This window comes from Motacilla alba, chromosome 7, assembly GCF_015832195.1.
Source record: "Motacilla alba alba isolate MOTALB_02 chromosome 7, Motacilla_alba_V1.0_pri, whole genome shotgun sequence".
Taxonomy (NCBI): domain Eukaryota; kingdom Metazoa; phylum Chordata; class Aves; order Passeriformes; family Motacillidae; genus Motacilla; species Motacilla alba.
The window spans coordinates 6,949,955-6,973,392 of record NC_052022.1 but is presented as its reverse complement, the minus strand read 5'-3'; the positions used below and the strand labels follow the sequence as shown (position 1 = coordinate 6,973,392).

General features: G+C 40.0%; 1 protein-coding gene across 7 annotated transcripts in view; it reads right to left on the bottom strand.

Annotated features, from left to right (window-relative positions):
- NCKAP5 (NCK associated protein 5) overlaps window positions 1–14,073 on the bottom strand; it is a 380,074-nt gene extending 366,001 nt beyond the window's left edge. For 4 of the 7 annotated variants that reach the window (XM_038142476.1, XM_038142470.1, XM_038142472.1 and 1 more), the window contains exons 1-3: window positions 13,937–14,073; window positions 8,648–8,824; window positions 1,276–1,391 (exon numbers count right to left, since the gene is read on the bottom strand). The gene's annotated coding sequence lies outside the window, so the exon portion shown is untranslated. The remainder of the gene's footprint in view (window positions 1–1,275; window positions 1,392–8,647; window positions 8,825–13,936) is intronic. The other 3 variants (XM_038142478.1, XM_038142471.1, XM_038142479.1) reach the window with 3 other exon arrangements.
- Window positions 14,074–23,438: the final 9,365 nt, after the last annotated feature.

Sequence of the window (23,438 nt, the reverse complement as noted above, 5' to 3'; positions counted from 1 at the left end):
TCACTCATGTCACAGCTTCTCTTTCCACCAAGCCCAAAGCTGCACAGGGAGCTGTCAGCAGCCACAGTTCCTCTCCCCATCCCAGGAATGCTCTCCCTCCTCCTTCCCTGTTCCCTATCACAGCTCAGGGTGACTCAGCTCAGCTCCCAGGAGGAAAATCATCCCTGCTGCTTCATGCACATGAACTCTATCTGTCCACAACGATACACATGCCTTCTGAGAAACCTCAAAAAGAAGAGGAAGAGAATCCATGGGGAGTGGTAGGACAGAAATGGACTGGCACACACAGCCACAGCTATCCTGCATTAAAATGAAGCTACATCCATGTGGGTTTCCAGGAAAAAGGCTGCTATAGAATCTTCCATTGCACATCATTCAGTGCAGTGAGGGGTGCTGTGCTTGTACAAAGTGCTCTCAAACTTTTACATATTGGTTTTAGTCCTTACTCTAATGAACGATATAAAGCTATTAAACTTACTTCATACAAAAACCAAATTTATCTTCTATACTGAGCCAAGAGAATTGACATTGCCACCCCACTGGTACCCACTGAAGAGTCTTATAGTAGGCTACTCTTTTGCAAAGATTGGCTTTAAAGTCTCAAACACCTGTGCACTGTCACAAATCCCTCCAACATTTATGGCTTCCAGTCACTCACCTAATAACTGTAAAAGTGCCTTCATGGGACTATATGGTTAAAAGGAGGAAAACAAGGGGGAATCCAGTGTATCACCACTTCTCCTACCTTAACTGAATGCCACAGATTGCCCCTTACTTCCATTTCTCTTCCTTCACTCCTGTTCAAGTATGAATGATAGCATCCAGTGGACATACCCCTGGGAAGAATGGAACTTCCTTCATCACAGAAATTTTGTTTTTGTAAAATGCTCAAAGCTGCTAAGTATCCCTATAACACACAGGTTTCTAGTTCAAAGCATAGTGCTCTGCCTCCACAGCACTCAGCTCCCATAGTGGTGCTAAAAAGAGGAATTTGGCTCAACTCTGTCTACACACTCTGCCAGAAACAAAAAGGAAAAAAAAAAAAAACACCAAACAACTCAGTGGTCCTCCCTCCTTTCACTGTAAATACATTTTCTAATCCAGTGTTCCAAATCACACATTCATGATCTGTTTGTGAGCAGGGCGTGATAAATCCTGAGCCAGTTAAAAACTAACATGCACTGATAAAAGATCAGTCTATGAAAGTGAAAGGTTTGATCAAGTGGTAACAACTTCACTTTTTTGTTAGGGCAGTGCTTTGTTGCATATACAGACCTGAACAGCTCTGGAACCAAGGCTGGTGCAGAGATGGGAATTGAACTGAAACATGAGGAAGCTCTTCCCACCGCTACCGGCACTGAACGCAGCTGCCATCAAAGAATACCTCTCACCTGAATTTTTTCAAGACACAAAAATAAATTACCACATGAGTCACAACCATTTCTTGGTTTCTTTCTGAACAAGAGTACACATACAAATTTTATAAACCACTTTGTCCAATTTCTAGTATATTGCCAAAGACCCAAATTACTGAAAAAGCCCACAGGCCCTGGCGATGCTGCACGGTAGGGAAATGTTTGTATTTTGAGATCTGCCAACTCTGACCAAGATATACTGTTGTAACCACTGAACTCATCAGGGGATTAAAGAGTTAATAAGAACATAGGAAACTGCACAATTACATAAAGTACAATCTGTCACTTAGATATTGGAAATGGACTATGAAGATGCCAGCATAAGTGCATGTACTTATATACAGAGAACATTTTCAACAGTTGACCATGATTTATATGTGCTGCAGCTGTCACACACACTATTTCTGACATCCAAAGAGCCTATGCATGCTTTCAGTGGAAGAAATTTCTAGTTATTTGCCATTTTGTAGAACTGTAAATCACATAAATGCTCATATTATTACCATGTGCTCTGACAGTTTGCATCAACAGACCATCTTGGAAGAATTACAGTGATGAATTATTGACAGTATCTCATATAGCTGACAAACATTTATTTGAAATGCTGTGGTATAGAACCTGCCTCTTTCCGATCTTGAGATTGACCCTAATGTAAACTATAGCATACAACAGATCAAAAAATATATAGCCTGGCTCTCAATTTGTGATCTCATTTTCATCATTCAATCGTTCCCATAAAGACTGTTTATTATTGATGTGAAATGCTGGAACCAAAATATCCTGTAGCTGGAAGCTGGAAGTCTCAGTAACTGAGTCAGAGTGACTCTTCCGGCCTTCCCTCAATATGCTTTATTTCTTCTATTGAATAAACAAACAGTCCTGTTCTGCAATGGCAACATGAGCCAGGATTTTCCCATATTGTTTTGACAGATGTTGTCAGGGACTGATTACAAAAACCTGTACACCTAGATACTTAACTGCTGTGATGTTCCATAATACAACTGAACTACATGCAGAATAAACTAATGTCATAGGAAGCTCTGCTAATGAAAAGCTTCTGACTATGGAAATTAAACTGCAAAATAATTTTTCCAACTGCGGCAGAACTATTTTCAAGTGTACTGGAGATAAAAATATGTTATTTGGTACATTGTACTAATTAGGGCACAGAAAACAATGATGGATTGATTACCAAAATACCTTACTGTTTGGTTCAGGCACCTTGCAGGGAAAGATCAGATCCTTTTCCAAAAGTCTCAATACTCCAAAGCCCTCAGCCAGCACAGCCAGACCAATCCTAACTGCCACTTGGCTCAGTAAATTTAGTCAGAATTTAACCTATTAATTATGGTTTTGTGCTCCGTTTTTACCAGTACATGGAAAATGCATCAAAGCTGGTGGGGCTGAATTATAAGCAATTCTTTTAAAGATTTTTCTGGGATTTGTATTGCAGGAGGGTTGGGAGAAGATGCCATTTCACTGATCCATGCATTTAAAAAATAAATAAATAAAAGTAGGCTGTATCCCCACTACAATTACACACAGAACTGTGAAACAGAATGATTTTCTATTATCAGGTGTTAATGTGCCCTTTGTAGCTGTTAAAAGAAAACCCAGACACTGCACCATCATGGGTTGTCCTTTTGAATGCTGCTTTTCAGGTCTGTAGCCCCCACTGACCCTGACATTTACTTGTTAAATAGATCACAAAGTGAGTACCAAGAGGACAATATTTTTCTAAGCTCAGGGAGAACGAGGGGGCATCACAGTGAGGGTATTTGGACAAGCCAGACAGTGTTTTTGCAAACCTGGCCCACTAATAATGCTGGAAATTAAAAACCTTTTGCAAACCTGGTTGACTACTAATTCTGGAAATTAAAAACCTGTAGCTCTGTATGATTGGCCAAAGAGATCTTACAGTGTTTTGTCAGTGCAGAATGAGACACTACACAATTCATGTGTAGTGTATTTCCTCAGTATTTCTCTGGATTCCACAGAAACAGACTTGCATGTATGTGTGCACACAGACTGAGGGGCAGGTTGAAAAGAGATAAAAGGGTATCAACACTACACTGCACATTTGCAACAGTTGAACCCTTCTGTAGTTGGTTGGAGGAAGATCCTAAGTAGATATGAGCCAAAAACTCTAAAAATGTTCAGTGATCAAAAGTTTTCACTACTCTCTCTAATGAAATACTTCCTTTGGTTATAAAGAAAAACAAACAAAAAAAAATTGAGAGGTTTTTTTTTTTTTTTAATTAGCTGTGGAAATGTATCATTTCATGGCTTTTCTTCTGTAGTTTGTCTTCAGGTGCGTTAAACAAGCCCAAACCTGAGAATTTTGCAATTTTTCAATTTAGAAATAACTTTAGATGAAACCTACAACTGAAAAATAAAGGTTTAATTCTTCACCAGTGTGAAGAAAATTTGAAATCTATTCAAGCAATACAGTGTAGTTAGCATCCAGAAGGGGTTTAGGTGGGATTTAGAATACCTCAGTCTTTCCAAGGACATTGGCCTAAGTGACAGGCTTTCCTGCATACCAAGGACAAGACCAAAGCCCATTCTTAACCTTGCAAAATTTTCCAATGATTTTCATTGCTATTAGACTAATTTGATAGAAATCTCACAAAAGTGAAAGCAATCTTCTCAGTAACCATGTTTCTTTTCTTAAAACCATAGCTTTCTTCATACTAAATACATATAAAGAGCATTTTTTCAACAAATGCAGCACCACCAATTTGAAAGCAATCCCTGCCTAGGAGGGATTATGAACTGTCTGTCATCCCTCTGTGCCCTAAGTAGGGTCAATAAGTCATTCTTGCCATGCACAGTATTATGTAAGAAATTACAAAGGGGCCCTATTTAGATGACCTCCTTTTTTTGTTTCATATTCTAATTGCCCAGCTAAAAAGAACCCGTTGTCCCAGCGGAAACTTTAGGAGCAGCACTGGGCGAGCTGCGCATACAGGAGCACTTTACACGTGCACTCTGACCTCTCTTGACACTGCAGATCCTTTTCCAATTTCCAAAAGTTTCCAGGAGGAAGCAGAGGGAGTCAGCCCTGTCTATGTGATGGCTCAGTGACATTTTGCTGAGATGATAGTTCACTGGGATTTGCACATCTGAAACTCCCTCCAGGGAGGCTTGTGAGAGCTTCAGCCTAACCTACTTTCAGCACTCCGTGGAGTAATTCTGTTCCAAGAGCCAGCAGACAACTCTGTTCCAAGGCAGCAGGAAGATGCAAAGGAGTGCAAAGGGACCTCAGCCCTGTAGGACCCAGCGAGACCTAAAAGCCACTCATAAAAATGAAAAATCCCCATGAAGTTATTGAAAATTCAGGTCTGATTTAAGGAAAAAAGTGTGGTTTTGGGGGGACAGTGTTATTGAACTAACACAAAACCAAAAAACAACTATGCCTTAAATGAGAGTCTAATAAAAGCTTTATTAAAAAAATAAAAAAGGCAAATTTGAAAAAAACATATTCACCCTCCAATATCTTTGAAATCATTTATGCTTTCAGCTACAAAAATGTGTTATTGTGAGGGATATGTGATGACACTCGTATTATTTCTAGCCATAGGGTACATTAGATGATTGGAAAACCAGAGTCTGGTTTGCTCTGTTATCTGAATTCCAGACCTGAAGCAGCTGTGGCAGAGGAGAGGACTCTCCCAGCACATTCATGGACCCCCACACTGAACTTTAATGGTGCCTCCACAGACAGCACAAATTGCAGGTATTTTCACCTCTCTTATTTTTTCCCTTGTCTCATACCACAGAGTCCCGAGGACTATCTAATATATTAGTTTTTAAAGGCATCCTCTTTTCATGCCTCCCAAATCCAATTTAAACTTCAAACTTTAATTCATTGAAGGGGGATGATACCTAGCACCCCAGTGAAGAAAATGAAGACTGTTAAATCCATGTGATTAATTTTTCAGATGAAATGAGCACCTCTAGGAAACAGTGGAATAAAACAGACCCCCAAAAACCAAAACAGGTAGGCATCATCTTTAATTCAAATACATTTATTTGCACTGTTCTGGTCACCTTCAGTGATTATTGCTTCCTGCATGCAAGAAGAGTAATATAAAGCAGAACCAGTGGGTGAAGGCAAGATGTCAAGGACGCAAAGTAAATAAAAAAGGCAGGAGAATTTCAGCTCTAGTGACAGAGGATGTAGCACTACTGGTTGTACCACCATCTTCCCAGTGGGTTATGCCCAAATGAGGACTGGCAAAGGTGGGGTATCCTTGTAGCAGATACACACAAGCTGGGCCACAAGTGCTTTTCCCAAAGTTTGGCTGTGTGAGTGCTGATTCCAACCCAGCCTTGCTACTAGCAGACCCTTCAACCCTTACACATAATGCAGCACAATTTATTTGACACAGTGAGCAGAGGCACACCTCTCCTTCTCTCTCCCACACCTGCCAAACCATGTCAGAGGAATACTCCCCTCAAATTCCCTTCCATTAAACTGTAGCTGATAGGGCTGACCATGGGGCTGCAGGAAAGAAAAAAGTGCTGTTGCCACAATAACTGCAATCCAGTTGTTCCAAACAAGAAATATTATAACTCTTCAAGGCTACCAATGATTCTAAAAAATAATTCTAGAAAAAGCTTTGCTTAGTTTAATCCACACGGTTGACGACTCTTCAGTAAAACTTCCGCCCTTTATACACAGAGGTTTACAGATTTATTTCACATCTGTATTATGTTATTCATATAAATTTGTCATATGAAATTATTTTAGGCATAATGTTTACAGAATTATTTCAGTAAGAAAGCTTATTGCAGAGGGATTCTAGCTTTGACTGCTGAAACCACTTGGTCTAATCATTTATGGGAGCAAATAAATGTTATGAGACTTCATGGAGAAACTATTATCCAAATTACTGAACAACAACAGAAAAGCCTTTATTATGTTCCAGGAATGCATTTCTGGCAGAGAAAATAACATTTGTATACAATGTCTTTTTACAGATTAGACAGGAGAAAAATGCCTGCATTGATGTACTGCAAACTGCAGGGATTTTTTTCTTTCCTGAAGAATTACAAGTGACATCAGTTTTGAAAATTTCTGAGGAGAAGAGAACACACTTTGTTAAAAGAATTCCAGCTTTTTTTTATCCTGCTAAATTGTGTACTAAGACAAACTTTCCCATTGTTTATTGTTTGCCAGGTCATGGCTCTGGTGTAAAGAAAAAGTGCTTCAAGCTCTCAAATATTCCTCCTGAATAATTATTTTATTGTTTTCTATTGAGCAAAGTGGCAAAATGATCTGACTGAAATCTGTAACACTATTTGCCAGGGGCTTGAAGCCTTTGCCTGCAGTGCATAAAATAAAACTGTGAGGTCTCAGCAGACTGTTCTCAGGATAGTTATTCCTGAATCATGTGGTCCAAGCAATCTTCTTCAATGGTCAAATATGTTGTACAAAAAAAACTAAGCAGTAATCACGGGGGTTCTGCAGAGGAAAACAGCTTATAAGATTTTCCCAAGGGAGGTAAGCAAAATACATAGTGTAGAGGAGAAAAAGAAAAGATCCAAGGTGTTGGGATTTTATAGGAAATCTCTAGACAATTCTGCTTGTTCTTCCCTTCATCACTCCATAACTGGCAGAGTTTTGGGTCACACGACTGAAGCTCTCTGACCCACCAAACAAATCTTTGCTCTGAAATAAACCTGAACTTCTTTCCAGTTTTGTTGATTTTGACTGTCAAAATATTAGTGCTGGAAGCAGCAGGAGCAGCAGCCAGGCTGGGATGAATGAAACCCCCTGGGGAGAAGGATTTTAACCAAACACCTGCAATACCACCATGGGAGTTCTTGTGTGTCCAGCACCTGCAGCATGAAGCTGCATCCTCTCGGTATTAACAAAGCCCAAATGAAGCTGCACCTAAATTCCAGTGTCTTACATCACATTAAAGAACAAGTTGGTCTCTAAAGCCATCTCAGTATGTCACTCAAGCATATTCTTGGATAACACCAACTGTCACAGGTGCACTGAGGCTGAGCTAGTAAGTTCAACAAATCCCATATCAGGATCTATTCCAATGATAAAAAAAATAACAATTTACTCATGTTTGCTTTGCTCTCTGCTCTCCATCTCCTCTTTTTTTTTTTTTTTTTCTTGTGCATGAAAGGATGAATGGAAATGACCTATGAAGGAAATACCTTGTAGAGCAAAAAATCCCTCAAATTAAGTGTGCTGGCATAGAGATCAGGCTGCTGCCTTGCAGTAAATCAACAGCTTTACCATTAGAGAAAAGAGAAAATGTCATTGATCACAGCACAACCTGGGTGGAATTCTCAGTGATCAATGAAAGAAGCACCTCATTACAGATCCTCCATCGAGTAGGAGAAGTTAGCTCAGAAGATGAGCTAGAAGGCAATCTCCAAAAGCCAATATAAACTTCAGAGTAAGAAATTGAGTTCTGAAGAAATTGTAGTGCACTGCTCATGTTGCTAGAAAAGACCTAGCGAGAAGTACCCAGATCTTGATTCAAACACGGTCTTTGTGTTGCACAACAAAGCCATGACATTCCCCAGAGAAGCCTCTGTCCTCCTCAGTCTATCTCCTTTAAATGAACAAAGAATCCATTTAAAGATATTCAGTTTCAAAATTATTCGGTTTTGGCACTCCACCACAGCCTCCTGAGGGGACCAGCAGCAGTACAGGGCCTTGCTTTCTGCCCTCATAAAGCTCCCTTGTTGAGAGGCAGCCCATGAAGTATCCTTTCAGTTTTTACTGTCAATAGTGATACATCACATTTGTATCACGCACCTCAGGCCAGGCAGTCACAAAGCCCTCTAGCAGACCTCGTTTCACACAAGAGCTGTAAATGCATATCCCAGCCATGCACAGATATCCCCTCAGCACATCCCTTTTTACCTGCACAGCCCAGGTGATCCCTCAAACCTCCCAGCTGAGCACTTACCCAGATCAGCTGGATTTAGATGGTAAAAGAAAGCAGGATTGCATTATTCTCTGCAGGACTTTGTAAACTATGAAATTCTATACTCAAATATTCCTTGTAACATGTATCCCCATGCTACAAGACTGCATAAAAATTCATGCATTTATATTAAATAATTCAGGCCAAATATATGTTGCAATATTGAAAGTAAATTGTTAGCAACAAAAATGGCAAGAAAGAAAAAAAAATCATCCCTGTCTTTCTCCACAGGCGAATCAGAGAGGTATAAAGTATTTTTTTTAAACTTACCTGCACTAACAGGCATAGCAATAGTTGTTCCTTATACCTCATGATGTCAGAGAGTGTTGCCAAAGGTAAAACTGTTGCTCTGGATGTGAACATGGTTCCAAGAATGCCTTTGGTCCCCCATATAATTTTTTTGCAGTGGGTCAGTTTCATTTCTGAGCTGTACACAGCCTTTCTAGACTGAAAAAAAGAGGAACACTACAAGTATAGGCACTATTTGAATTGTGTCTCTGCATACATCCCCTATGGGCTCAGAGGGGTGGAAAGACAAGGAACTACACAGCTACTGTTATTTTCTCCAGAAGAGTGATTTGGAAAGAATAAAGAATAGCTTTTCCTTTAGGACCAGTCACAAAACTGAGCCAGTGTGGGTGAGAGGCTGGAAAACAGAAGTAAATTACTTTTCTTCCAACAAATGAAAGAAATAAAGGCTATTTCTTCCTTGGAGCAATCACATTTATAAAAATTGGTATCTAGAGACACAGTTTGACACTACAGGAACAGAGCTCACAGTAATGAGGCCGGGTGCCTTTCCAGGCAAAGTTCTCCTGGGTTGATGTGACAAAGACAACATTCATGTGGGCTACCCCAGAAGAAATCATATAAAAATTAATCTGAATTCCTGCTACGTGGTTCTTACCACAGAAGACAGCAAGGGGACAATGCCTTGACTTTGGAGAGGAAAATAACTTTGGTCCTGCAGGCAGGGTGTATGTCTGGAACAATAATTTCATTAAGGCCCAGGATCCATTTTGTGAACCACAGCTACCTGCACTGGTCATCAAGGCCTTAAAAATTTCATTTAAGTGTGATGTCCTCATTTATCAACTCTAGTTACCACAACAAAATTAAGGTTTTGGACTACTGCCCTGAACTGCCCAATTTTGGGAATCTAAAACTTCACCATGTGCATGATGATTTTATTGCTGAGGTGGGAGGCTGCAGAGCTGCCTGTTGTGCCACCAACAAACTGTGTCAGCAGCTCTAAGAAAATTAATGTCAGTTTATCCACAGGCTCTAGACAGACAGTGTGAGGCTTGAAATTCTCTCTTTAAAGATTGTAAAGAGAGAGATTCACCACAGTGGTGAGGTTCTGCAGAGAAAGGGCTTCCTCAGCTCTTACAAGCTCCCAGATTTGAAGGACAGCCTGAATCAGCACAGCCAGCCCCATATCTTGGCTACTTCAAGGATATCTGTAAGTTTATGCTTCATCACTGACTATTGATCATTCTTCTTTGACTAGTTGATCATTACAGTTATCCTTATGCCATAAAACTGTAGCACAAGGAATAAGGAAGTTTACCAAAGAACTGGCTCCACAAATACTTACAGGTGCACACAGAGCTCTGCCAGCAAGACATCTCCTGCAGTACACTCAGATTTGTCCTGCTTACCTTCAACTATTTCCTACTGGAAATCATTCCTAGCAAAATTCTACTCAGCATGATACACACATCTGGTATACATTACTCTTTCATTTAAGTTTTCCACTGGCCGTGTGTAACTATTTATGTTACTTTAGTATTTCTTCTCTTCCTCCATTAATTTATCACACAGCTTCTATGTTTGGTAATAATTATCTGTCCTCACAACAACTTGTCCCCCAACTTTCCTACATGGAAAATATTAACCAAATCAATTACTAACAAAAAAACCCAGAGAAATTATTTTTTTTTTAATTCTGCAAACCCCAAAATCCCAGAACTGCTCCTCAGCAGGTTTTAGTTTGTAATAGCAAACATGCCCAAAGGGCAGGAGCAATCCACAGTGTGGCTTTATGATACCACCAGCAAGGGACATAAAATATTCTTCAGCTGCACTTTTCAAATAAATTACCAGTAACAGAAAAATAAGGCAAGAATTGGTCACCTCACCAAGGAGCAAAGTTGACTGTTTGATATAGGTAAAGGAACATGAGAGCTGTTCTAGCTGTTTTCAGCAATCTCTCCATAAGGACAGTGCAGTAGTTGCACTTGCTTTCAGTTCACAGGTCACAAGATTATGAGCAAACGGTCACACACTAATTTGGTGTAAATTATAACCTCTATTTGTAATCAGCATCAGCAATTTTCACTTTTAATCTGGAAGACAACTATTATCTTTTTGGCTTTTTTAAAGGTATTTTGTTCCAAGTTGTTCTGGTGTTTGGCAAATCCCTATAAAGACCATTCGACCATTGTCCACTGAGAGGCAAAATGCTGGCATTCAAATCCCATTACACTACTGCCTCACCTGTGAGGACAGACCAAGAGTGCTGGAGTGATAATGAGTTTAGGAAAGAACTGTGAAAGGTGCACTAAAAGTATTCCAAGCAAACACACTCCTCCCACATTCTCCTTCTGCAAACAGTTAATTTCTGTCCCTGTGCCAGGAGGACTGTGGAGCTCAGGACCAGCTCTAGTGAGCACAGAGCAGAGAAACAGGTCCTGCAGCTCCTGGCACAGAAACCAGGGCCAAACCTCAAAGTTACCAGGGCTGACACGGGGGAGCATCTCCCTTAGGCCAATAGCTTCCTTTGTACTTTCCCATACATGAGGCATTGTCAAGGATTAAGTTGCAGCACAATATAAAAAGCAGAGGCCTCCATCCTGACAACTGTGGAGAATAACACACACTCAGAAAAAAATCCCCTTCCTGCCCAGGTAGAAGGAATTTTGCTACTACCTAGGCTTCAGGTTGGGTCAAACTTTCATCTTTATCCACTAATTTGCTTGATAGCCCTCCATTGCTGCACCACCTTCCTTAAATATAGGGCCAGGCACTGTCCTCCAGAATTCCCTAGAGCACCAGAAAAATCTGCAGTGAAGGAATAGTAATTCCTACCTAAAATTAATAGATGTTTTAATGTAGAAACCAAAGTGCACTTCACTGTTCAGGAAACCAGCAGAACAGCCATTCCTCAGTCCTATGGGCAGTATAACCAGTACAGGCTCCATGTGAGGCTCTTAATAAAGGAGGGTATATATTCAGATACCCAAAAACTTCAGAGTTTGACCTGCCAAAGGCATGAAGTAGTAGTGGCTTTTACTGTACAGAATCACTGAGTAAAACCACCCAGGGGAAAACTCCAGGCAAGTTCTCATCTGCTTGCCATTATAAATTATGTCGACCCTTCAGTCAGACTTATGTAATTTTCCCTGTGGAGACACACTGAAGTTGTACAACTTTTCAGCAAGTCATTCTGGGGAAAAGCCCAAAAGAAGTCTGCCTATGTTTTGGCAGAATTTAAGGGCTAATATCCAAGGAAATAATCCAGAAAGCCAGCTTTCCAAAGGATATTTAGCCTTGGGGACACCTAAAAATTTTTTAAGTGTTCCCAAAGTGTTTCATCCACACCTGTGCCGAAGTGCAAGGCAGTTTGGAAGGTTTCTCACACAGCTCCACCTAAGCTCCCCCATGCTCCAGAGCCCAGGCAGCAGTTCCTGCAGGCCAGTGAGCTCCCCCAGGAGACACTCCATCCCTGATTAATTGTGCAGCAAAGGAGGCTCTAATTTGCAAACATCCAAACCCCAGCCCACTGCTGGTACAATGAGATCAAGAAGGAAATACAGAGAGCTAATGCAGCCTCTGCACCTGTTTGTTTGACCACTTTCTAAGCACCTCTCTCTCTCTCTTTAAGGAAACTGATTTATCACATGAACCACTGGGCATAGGGGATACATCCATCATTGCACATATGCAGAAATGAAAAGTAAATGACATGAAAAATGTTATTATGCAGGAGGACCTAGATTCATCTTTTGATTTATACTGAGTCAAGCCTGTTTAAGACAGAGGTTTAGTTTGAAACAAGTTTTGTTAGCCCTGAAATTCCATTAGAAAAAGATAAAACCATGAGCTGGCTTTTCAGTGAGTCTACATTTAGTCATCAGCTTCCTCATTTTGCAACTCTAGAAAGGGGTTATTTGGTTTTTTGTAATAATAAATTACTTATGTTGCACTGTGTGTCTATAGATCTCAAAACTAATAAAAAAATATGTCTTACAATCAGTTAACTGTTGTTTGCACCTTCCTGTACCCCTACTGCTGTGGTGCTTGAACCAAACTTCCAATGCTGCTATAGGCCAGGTGCTGCTGAAACTTATTTTATATATACTGTGTATTTCATAAACACACAGACTTGTTTTCTTCCATCATACCTATTGCTATTAACATTCACCCTAATTTTGCAGCAGTGACTGGGAATCAGCTGGATTTTAACAAACAAAGTAGTTTCACTCTATTCAATGCGTTGCCCTCTGTAATGAGTGCCAATCAATAAGGGTATTTCAAAAAGAAAACCAGCCTCTCGACTCAGAGATTTTTCATGTTTCTTCTCTTGAATATTTTGGGATTAACTGCATTTCAGTTATCTTCAGTCCATGTGTACTTGTCTTTATGTTTCACAACAAATGTCTTTAAAACTTGATTTTCTAATTGAATTGACATTTCTTCTGGCAATAAGCTTATTTCTTATGAGGCTGTCTTGGGCACGTGCTCTGTGCTACTTTCATATTAACAACTGACGAGGCACAGTTAACTGAACCCCTACTGCTGCGATGTGATCTGTCACTAGAAACTTTGCAGGAGTCTTTGCTCACAGTTAAAAGGGAGCTCAAAACAGACTTATTGAGTAGGATATGTTAGAAGAGAAAGCAATCAGGAATTTCAAACTATTTCATGTGAATTTTGTGTTGTAAGATACAACACAGGTAGAAACCAATATTTGTTAGTTTTGGAAAACATTTTTTCATATTTCATTTGTTACTTCCTGATTCAATTAAGAAAAACCTGAGATAACATAGTGAACACTTTTGATTCACCTGATTTCAGTTATTGGTTTTATACCAAAAGGTTAAAAACAATAAAATATTGCATAGGAAAAAACCTCTCTGAACTGCCTATAAAAATTTTGTTTCCATTTCTAAAATCAGTACAATGATCTGCTGAACAAGTTAAGATTAAATTTTACTAAGGCAGAGTAGAGGCAGAATAATTGGAAATCTCACTTCTAGGGAGAGGCAGACAGGAGCATAAAATGTCTGGAAAGCACCAACATTGAAATACAGATGTGAATTAAAATGTCTGCAGGGTTTCTGCATCTATAGGACACATTATCCACAGCGGCTGCACACAGCAACTTCCTGGGCAAAGTCTTTCACCTATTTACATGGTCTGTTCTATCAGCCAAGCTTTTTCCCAAAACATGAGGTTAAATCAAAAGTGTTAATGGCATCTTTCAGTGCTACTAGCTGTAAACCTCTTTTACAATAACATTTAAAGCATTAAACAAAAAAATCTGTCCTTACTTACAAGGCAAAGCAGAAAAGGAAGGTCATTCATTACACCCCATTCACTATTTTCTGTTTCATTCTGTAAATATTATAGTGCTACTGAGAAAAAATATAATGTCTGCAGTTCTCAGATCTTCCTTCAGAGTTTCAATCACTTGCTTCCCAAGAAGGGGTTTAACAAATACCACACTGTTCTGTCAATATTTGTATGCAGCACCACATAGGGCAAGCTGCCAAACTTGCATGGTTTAAAGAGCCAAGGGTGGAAAACTGACACCCTAACAAACACACTCCCGGCTTTGTCTCTTTTAACTTGGTGGTAAAAGTGTCATCTTTGCCTCTGACTGCACTTTCGGAAGGCTCTTTTGTTTGCTTGCTCTACTTCTCCAGAAATGCAGTATTTAATAATCACTCTTCACTAAACTTCAGGGATTTGTTTCATGCTCAAACATTTCTTATGCAATTATAAGCCTTTTGCTCTCCACCAGCTGCACTTTAAATGTATTTTAATTGGCTGGAATTTAGAAGGAATCCATTTGGCAGTCATTTACATTTGAAGCACGCCCCTAGCAGCTGAAACAGACCCCAGAAGCAGCCCGATTACTTCATCAAAAGAAACTGCTTGAATACCCTCAACTCCTACATAACTACAGTGAACTCCATTATATAGGTGTGGTGATGTAATTAATAATTCTCTGCTATGTTTTTGCTTGTACTGGGACTAGAATGGATTATCAACCAATGCATTTAGGGAGTGGTCTCAGGTTTACAGCACTCAGCATTAGTTTTCAAACATCCCTGTCTTTCCAGAGGGGCCTTTCTTGTGCTGTTTCTCTATCTGATGCAGCAGCACTGTGGCCCTAACACTGGTATTATTGTTTCTATACTTGCAGCACAGCAAGAATGTCACCAGCTGGATTTTTGTATGTTATATTACTTTAAAAGCTTCTAATGTGCTAGTTATTCGTGGATCAAAGTATAAACTAAGTTTAGGACATTGCATTAGGAATGGCTCAGTTTTCCATTTCTCTTTATTTTTGGGCTCCTAATGTGTATTGCAAGCCAACTTTGCAGACCTTGATTTAATGTAGTATGTTCACCCTGGCCTGCAGTTTGTAATGCAGAGGTTTAAGAGGTGACAGCAGTAGGGAGAGCTACCAACAGCTGCTCAGAAAGAAAGAATGAGAAGACATTAAGGGGAGAACCATAAGAAATCCCACTGTAAAATGCAGCATTTAGGATGAATGTAGTGATATTAACAGGTCAGATTTAAAAACAGAGAGACATTCCAAGTGGTGCTGATTGAACGTGTGGTATCTGAAAAACCCAGAGCTCTGCAATCCATGAAAGCTCCTGTGAAATTGTAACTGCTTGAGAGTTCACTTATCATCAGCGTGCCATGGAGGATGAAGGAGCAAAAGAAAAAGGGATTATTCTCTAGCTGAAGTACAATGAGAACTGTTTTCTGCATTTAAAGGTGAATAGTTCTTGAAGTGAAGTTATGACAATACTTGCCACCTACAAAGAAAAGCAGCATTTCAAGTGCATTGTATGAAAAGGAGAAGGATTAATGCCACTGAGAGAGACCATTATACCATAGAAGAGCTGCATATTTTAATAATTTGACTCCATCCAACTCTGGAAGTTTCCATAGTTAACTGGCTTATATTCCTAAGGGGAAACCCTTAGTGTTCTTAAGGGAACTTACTGGACAAAATACTTTTAAAAGTCCTGAAAACATGTAGAAATTGCAAAAGCAGATGATAAAAGATGAGAAGCCAAATAATTTGTTATATTTCAACCATCCTATGACATTTCACTGAGAGAGGGCCAAACAGCCCTCCAGACTCTGTGTTATTACAGTAACCCAGTGTACCACACTCACTTCATGTGATATATTATTATATTATAATATATTCATGACGTACAGAAATAGCCTTGCTTTCCTCCTTTGGAAGGCACAATGCCTATGACCAGCCTGTGACAGGATCCCAGCTCCTCCATGGCTTCCTCAATTTATAATTGTCCCATGTAGAGACACTTGTGGCCACAACCCAGATCAGAGCTAACTCAGGTTAACAGCTGAAAAGCACAAAGAAGCATCTCAGATCTCTGAAAGCCAAAGGAAACAGAAGTGGGGCTTAAATCCAGAATACTTTCACTCTCATCCTAGCAGAAAAAAGAAGATTAGAGAGCTGCATACCTTTGTCTCATCTGTAGCCTATCAAAACAGATGACAGAACTCCAACTGTGTTCAAAAGGTGACACAGATAAAAAGGAGCTGTAGAACTGTAGAATCACTGTAGAATCTGTGACCTCAGTTTTAAATGAAAAGAAAATCCTATATCATTACAAGCAAACAAGATACATCATATTTGAATTCTTACTCATGCCTCACAGCTTTGCCTACATGATTTTATATGTTTTCTTAAAAAAACAATGACTCTTCCTGATAGAAGAACTAGGGTGTAAACATCCAGGGGAGTATCAGCAAGAATTGTGTGATGGATGAAGAGGAGTTGTAGGCAGGAAGGCAAATGACAACAGCCAGCTCCTGTTCCCCTGCCTCTGCTGAGGGGCAAGCAGCAAACTTGGGAAGAAAAAGGTCAGCACACTATTCATGCTGTCACTCTGGGAATCCCCTGCGTTGTCAGGGACTGCGCGGTGACAGCCATGAAGCCCTGATGTGTCCTTGACTCTTACAGGACACTGAAGACAATTGGCCATTATTTAGCTTCAGTATCTATCTTCACCATTATTTAAATGTGAGACACTGGCAAATGTTTCCAAAGAAACAGTTCTGGTGTGATTTTCTAAAGAGGAAGACTGATTTATTTTCAAGCCTTATCTGAGATTCAAGTCACAGCAACAATAAGCCTTGGAAAAGCTGTACACTAAACTAATTTTTCTGGTAGCAGTTCTGCAAGGAAACCCTTGGCTTGACAAAACTTAAGCATAAGACACGTTTACTATTAAGACAGTTAATAGCCCTAAGCACAGGGAAAAGGAAAAGCATTTCTTTGAATTTCAGAAACTATTAAAAATAGAAGACAGAGAGAAAAATATGGGTGCTATCAAAGGAAAGATAATCAATCCTTCAAATGCAGAAGTATCATGCAGTAAAGAATACTTCCACCATGCCTAATGGCAATTCTTTGCTGCCTTCCTTCCCTAACTGCTCCTGGAATTCAGCTAGACTAGAGGGGAAAAAAACCACATTACAGTCATACACACAAGCAAAAAGGAACTGTGGCAAAAGAGACACCCCACAGTGAATGAAAAGCTGTGTGCTCATATGCAAATTCTATGCATCAGTGAACCAGATTCCAGTCTAACAGAACAACCTCCAGGAGATATATAAGGCTATTAGTGTAACTGATACCTGGTTGGAAACGAAGGAGGTGAGGGGGATGAGAACACAAGCATGTAGGATTTATTAAAACATCAGCCCAGCAGAGTCCTAGTGAAACCTATGAGAAATTACAAAAGTGGTGTTTCTGAAGAGGACTCTAGGAATAAAATGTCACCTAGCCTGTATGCCAGAAACCAGGAAGTGGAAGTATTAAAATGAAGCTTATTTTTACCTTTTGAAAACCAGGTGAGAACACTGGTCACTCAATTATTTTTCTTTAATCCAGAGGCTGCCCATGTGAAACACTTGGAAGGGCAGTAACTGGATGATCAGGATCACCCTGGTCCTAACTGAAATAGGAAGGCAGAAGGAAAGCAGAGAATAAATTGCAGCCTTTGCTCTCACAAAGTGGGATTATCTCTGTACATTTTACATCCTTTTCTGCCTTTCCATCTGCCTTCTGTACATTCAAGATGTCCAAATCTGCACAGACAAGTGTAGGATAACAGCAGAGTTAAGCTCCAGTGACCTCTAATACTTTCCTAAGTATCGCCCAAAAGGTGTCACAGCACATGCACCACTCCCTCCGTGCTGTGGTGCATGGGAAGGGATGTATATTTATTAAAAATACATTTCTTTCCCTGACCTTCTTTTGAAATCTGTTTCTGCATCCTTTGCTCTCTTCCTTCTGGGAATTACATCCAATTCAGCCCTACATACACATAGGGTATATCTTCATGAAGACTGCATGAAATCCCTGAAACTCACAGCACGGCTGCCAGGTCCCTGGCAAGATTATACTCCACTGCACCACTGCACTGCTTATCCATGCTGACATATCCCCAGTGGAAACAGGACTCAACAAAACCATGGCCAATTACGAATGTGTCTTATGCTTCTGAACAGCAAAGTTGAGGCCTGGTAAACAAAAGAATTTATTAAAAAAAAAAAAAAAAAGTTATGCTTTTTGGATGGTGGCGACCTGATTACAAGGCCTTGATGCTGTGCAGTAGTAGAATGAGTGAGGAAGACATTCACTGTCCCTGTGCATCAACACCTCACCTTCTTGAGAGCAACTGCAAGGGCTTTGGAGATGTTAAAAACCAACCCCCTGCCTTGCAGCAAGCAGCACTCTGAGAAATGCTTCCATGTCATTGGTCTGCTGGGAGTTCAAATGTCATCTGTCTGTGACTCCCTTGAAGGAACAAATCTCTGAGATTGGAACTGGAACACAGGGCATGTTAGGGAATACCAGGAGCTGAGAGGACAGACACTAATAGATCAGTTCCCTAAAGATAAGCTGCATGCATTGTTGCTCTGTTATCTGCTACACACACTCTTCTGATAAGGTATTTCCAGCACTATTACATTCTTCTAAGTAAGCTTTAGTGCTAAATATGGAAAAAATTCTTCAAAAAATAACAATTAGTTTGTGTCCAAGGTTAAATCCATACTATTAGCAAAATTGGCTGGGTATAAAGTCATATTATTCAGCCTGAAGATAAATTTGGAAGCTTATTGTGATATTTGTGTCCCTGGGCTTCTTACCGTAACTTCTCAAATTTTCCCCTCAAAATACCATGACTTTCTTGTTGCCTCATTTCACTTAGAAAGGCAAAAAGATATTTTAAATATTAGTTTGTATTCCGAATTGATGGAATCATATGCTTTGCAAATCACTGCAGTCAGAGAAGACAGTGTCTGTTCATGAAGAGGAGAATAAGACCAAACCTGGCTGATACAAAAATCTCCAGACCATTCCTTTGCACGGGCATGGCCTCAGAGTTCAAGTTTTCAGGGCAGAAGACACCAAAGGCTGTGGGATAATGCAACTGACTACAAACAGGTCTGGACAACATAACTGACTGGAGGGCAAAAGTAAACAGGGGTGGAGCAAAACCAATCAAAATTATGCATCCTGCGTGGATGCACATTCACCTTCAGGGGAGTCAGTCTGCTGCCCTGGAGATGCGTCATCTTCAAGTGAACAATATTTACTTTGATGCATAAAGACAAATGTCATTTTCAGTTGCTGCAAACTTGTTTACCTTTTAACCAAGCAGATTCACATGTCAAGCTGTGACAACTTGAAAAGTAATATAAAATAACTATAGGGAAATGATATATTTTAAAAAGGTATCAATGTGTCACTGTCATCTCGTGGAAAACATATAACACCCTGCTGAAATTATTTAAAATATTTAAAACACATACTGCCATTCTTTTCACTGAGGATTAAGTTATTTACAAAAGGTGGGAAAGACACAGGGAAGTCCATGACTGTTCATTCTTATTACTTTTATCAGCTTAAGTTTCTATTAAGTTAACAGTTAGGTTGAAGAAGACTGATGGATACTTGGCAAAGGATATCAAGGGCCTCTACAAAACTAAGTTTTGTTTATGTACATTTCTAATAATCTCTTCCTCATAAGCACTCCCAGCTTGTAACAAAATAATACCTGAAAGTTCATTTCAAGGACATTATTTTCTATAAATATCAGAAGTTATGACATTCTCATTAGTTTAATTAGGATAAGATGACCTGAAAAGAGCAGGTGGTTTTTAATTAAACTATTTCTTGGAACAGCACAGAATGGTAATGTGCAGTGTTACCAGTGACACTGGTAAAATACTAATTTTTGTGAAATAAGGTTTTGATCCAAGACACCAGCCACACCAGCAGATCATCAGTGCTGGAGGATTTCTATATGAACATAGAATTCTAATATTTTCCTCTGGTGGAAGAAAGTTCCAGATCGTACTTTAATCACTCAGGTTTTCACCACTACTTAGCAATTATTATAACAATGCCTATATTAATAAACTTGTTTCAAATATTCATTTAATAACAGCAATTGGAACTTTTTACAGTATTAGAGGATTCAGCATCTAAACCTTCCCAGAAGGCAGGGATATAGTAAATGACATGTTCTCATAATGCTTTTAGGTATTGTATGGATGGGACGTAATTAAAAAGTAAGACTTAATTAAAGCTTTTCTTCTCCAGAGACAGACAGGTAAAACATAACTTACTGTATTCTCAAGCACAAAAGAGTCTAAAATTGTCTTCTACAATTACTGTAGATTCTCAGTACAGCAAATGAGAAATACAGTGACAATTGGGAATTAGTGTTGTTTCTACCGCTTCCTATTTCAATCTGAACTAATTTCTAATCCCTTGAAACAAAGCAGTCAGCAGTCAGCTTATGCTAAGCATACTGCTTAGTATAGAAAACTTGGGGTTTGTAGCTTACTGCTAAAAGATTGTATAGGTGATTCTGCTCGTGCTAAACTGAATTGCTTCAGTGGTGCACCACAAAAATCCACCTGGGTGGAACCAGCCACTTCAAAGTGTGTCCTTGGGCAAGTTACATAACTTTCTTGGTTAACAACTGGTTTTCTTTGTGGCAGTACTCACCACTTACTGTCTGTAGGTGTAGAAAACAGTGCATCTAAGAAGCCAGGACACTAATGAGCCCTGTATAAATTCAGTGGTGGTTGCTCTATGACTGGTGTGAGATCTCTGAGATGATGGCTGGCCTCAGTGCCCTGTGTGATGCATGGGGAGAGAATGAAAACAGAAAAAGAAAACAAACAAACAAACAAACAAACCAGCAGCACGTGCTGAAGTCAGGACTCTACATGAAGCCACACACTGAACTTATGTCCCTTTTGAACCTGAAGCACTGATTCAGGATTCTTTAGAACTCTTTCTGCCTACTTCTATTCCAATTCATGCCTCCATCACTTAAGGATGCTTGGCAATAAAAGTACTCTGGAAGCCTTACCCAGAAAGTTCCCAGAGGAACCAACCTCCTCCTCTGTGTCTTCCAAAGAGCATCTAAAGGTAAAGTGTGCTGAGGAAAGATGCCACCCATCTATTTTCCATACGAGCACAGAGCCTGCAGCAAACACTCACCCCAACAGCAGGGGTCCTTGCACAGAGGCCCCCACAATCAGCTGGGGTGAACTGGATGTCTCTGTCAGCTGGGGTGAACTGGATGTCTCTGCTGTCCAGCCCCTCCACTGCAGGTGGGCAAGGGAAGGGCAGTTCTGCCTGCTCAGAGCCCTCACCAGGTAAAACTGTCCATGGGCCAAGGGTTTTGTCGAGGGAATATAACCAAGAAGGCTCACTGCATTAATGAGAGCTGATTATTTTACACCTGCTTTAGGGCTGTTATAAAATTATTCCCTTGAGCTAAAAAGGGCCTACAACAAGGTGAAAAACTCCTTTTGAAAGCTAGTTGGTTTGTGTTAAAACATTAACTAAAATAGTGGAGTAACAGATGGCCTAGTCTTGGCTGACAAGCTCTGAATAGCTGTACCAGGTGTTTCACAAGTGCCAGTGGCTGGATCTCCGTGCAGAGGATTTGTGCCCTCAGCAGTCACCATGCAGGGGTTGGTTTGGGTTCCAGGATGATGCAGAAGGAAAACCCAGCTTATAAAGGCAGAGCTTGGCCAGGAATCACAGCCATGAGGTGAAAATGAGAGAGCGGACATCTGCCAGTCAGCACAGAATTACTGTCATTGTTTGTTTTTTCAGTTCCTTGCTCTGCAGAATGGGATAACTTTCTCCTCAAATGACTGTGGTAGAAAGAGGCAAGGAACTTAGCTGTGAAATCCTCTACTGCAAGCACTTTCAGAAGCTGAACATTGTATTATTACTTGAGAAACATCATTCTTTTAAAAATCTATTCTAGACACAGTGCTGTACTAAATTTTCCTGAGCAAAGGTGATTTTTAGCAGAATTTTCTTTGTTTATAGGGACATGGGAGAGTGGGATAAAGAGTTGCAGCATGACTAGTAAACAGATTCAAATTTTCTTAGGTCACAAAACTAAAGCAGGTCACAGAGCTCTGTATGATCTTCCAATTGCTTCACTTTTCCTCCAAAAGCCACTGAAGCTCTCTGGGCACAGCAGAGAATGATATGGCCACTTCTCCCCCACTAAATAATTGTGGTTGAATTCCGAACAAACAGACCTCTGTAGGATGGTGCTATTTACAATTACTCATATTAGTGAACATGAGCATATATAAACACTCCAACAAGAACAAGAGCATTTTGGTCAATGAACCAGCAAACAACAGGGGGAAAAAAAGCAAAATCACTGCTGAAAAAAGGATGCGAATAAAATATCCAGACTGGGACGAAGGAGTAAGTTTGGCATTTCAATTTTCTGACCTGAAATTCAGGTTTAAGGTATTTTTTACTTCTTCATGTTACTCCTTCATTTTCGGAGGCCCTTAGGTGCTGCAGTGTGGGCAGCTGAATTTGCTCTTCTGTTTCTATTTCCAGGACAACAATAAGCATTCACCAGATCAAATCTGATTTGTGCCAGCACAGCTTTTGGCCTGTGCCTCCTTGACCACACAGCCCACAGATGGGTTTTATCTAAGTTCAAAATAATATAATGGATTACTTAAAGCATCTCCTGATGACAAAGCACTTTTAAACATATTCATGGTGCAGGACTGAGAAAGGACAGCTGGACATCTGCAGGAACAAATGTGGTGTTTGTTTATAGCCAGAGTTTGCAGAGCCCCAGCAGTGATGCTCTGAGTCAATGCATCCTCCAGCTACCCAGGTCAGCACCATGTGTGTTGAGGTCACGTTAACCCTTCTGCACTTGCAGCAGAGTGTTCCTGCTAATGGCTGCTTACATCAGCTTTCCACCCCAGAAACCCTGTATGGGGGTCTTGTGTGATAACACACTGACAGTGAATCAGACCCTGAGAATTTGACAGTAGAGCAGCAATTAACTTTTAAACATACTGCCCAGCTGTGGAATTATTGAATCTAAATAAACTGCATGTCTGAGGCAATTTTCTTCCTTGCATGACAAACCTAGGTTGCTTCTAATCTGATCCCTAAATAGACCTCTCCCATTTGCATTTAGCCAAATATTTTGCTGTAAAACTTTAACAAGGGGAATGATGATTCACCTGAATTATAGCTATAAATCTGCAGTAACTGTTTGCAAGGATGCTTGGATGCTCAACACACCCATGGGACGGCTTGCAAAATAATCCACAGGAATGTACATTAGAAAGACACAGCCATAAACACAGCAAGATGAAGGTTTGTCTGGGAACCAGTCAGTTAAAACAAATATTTTTGCTCTGAGGATTAAAATCACAATTAAAACCCGTTCTCTTCACTATGAGG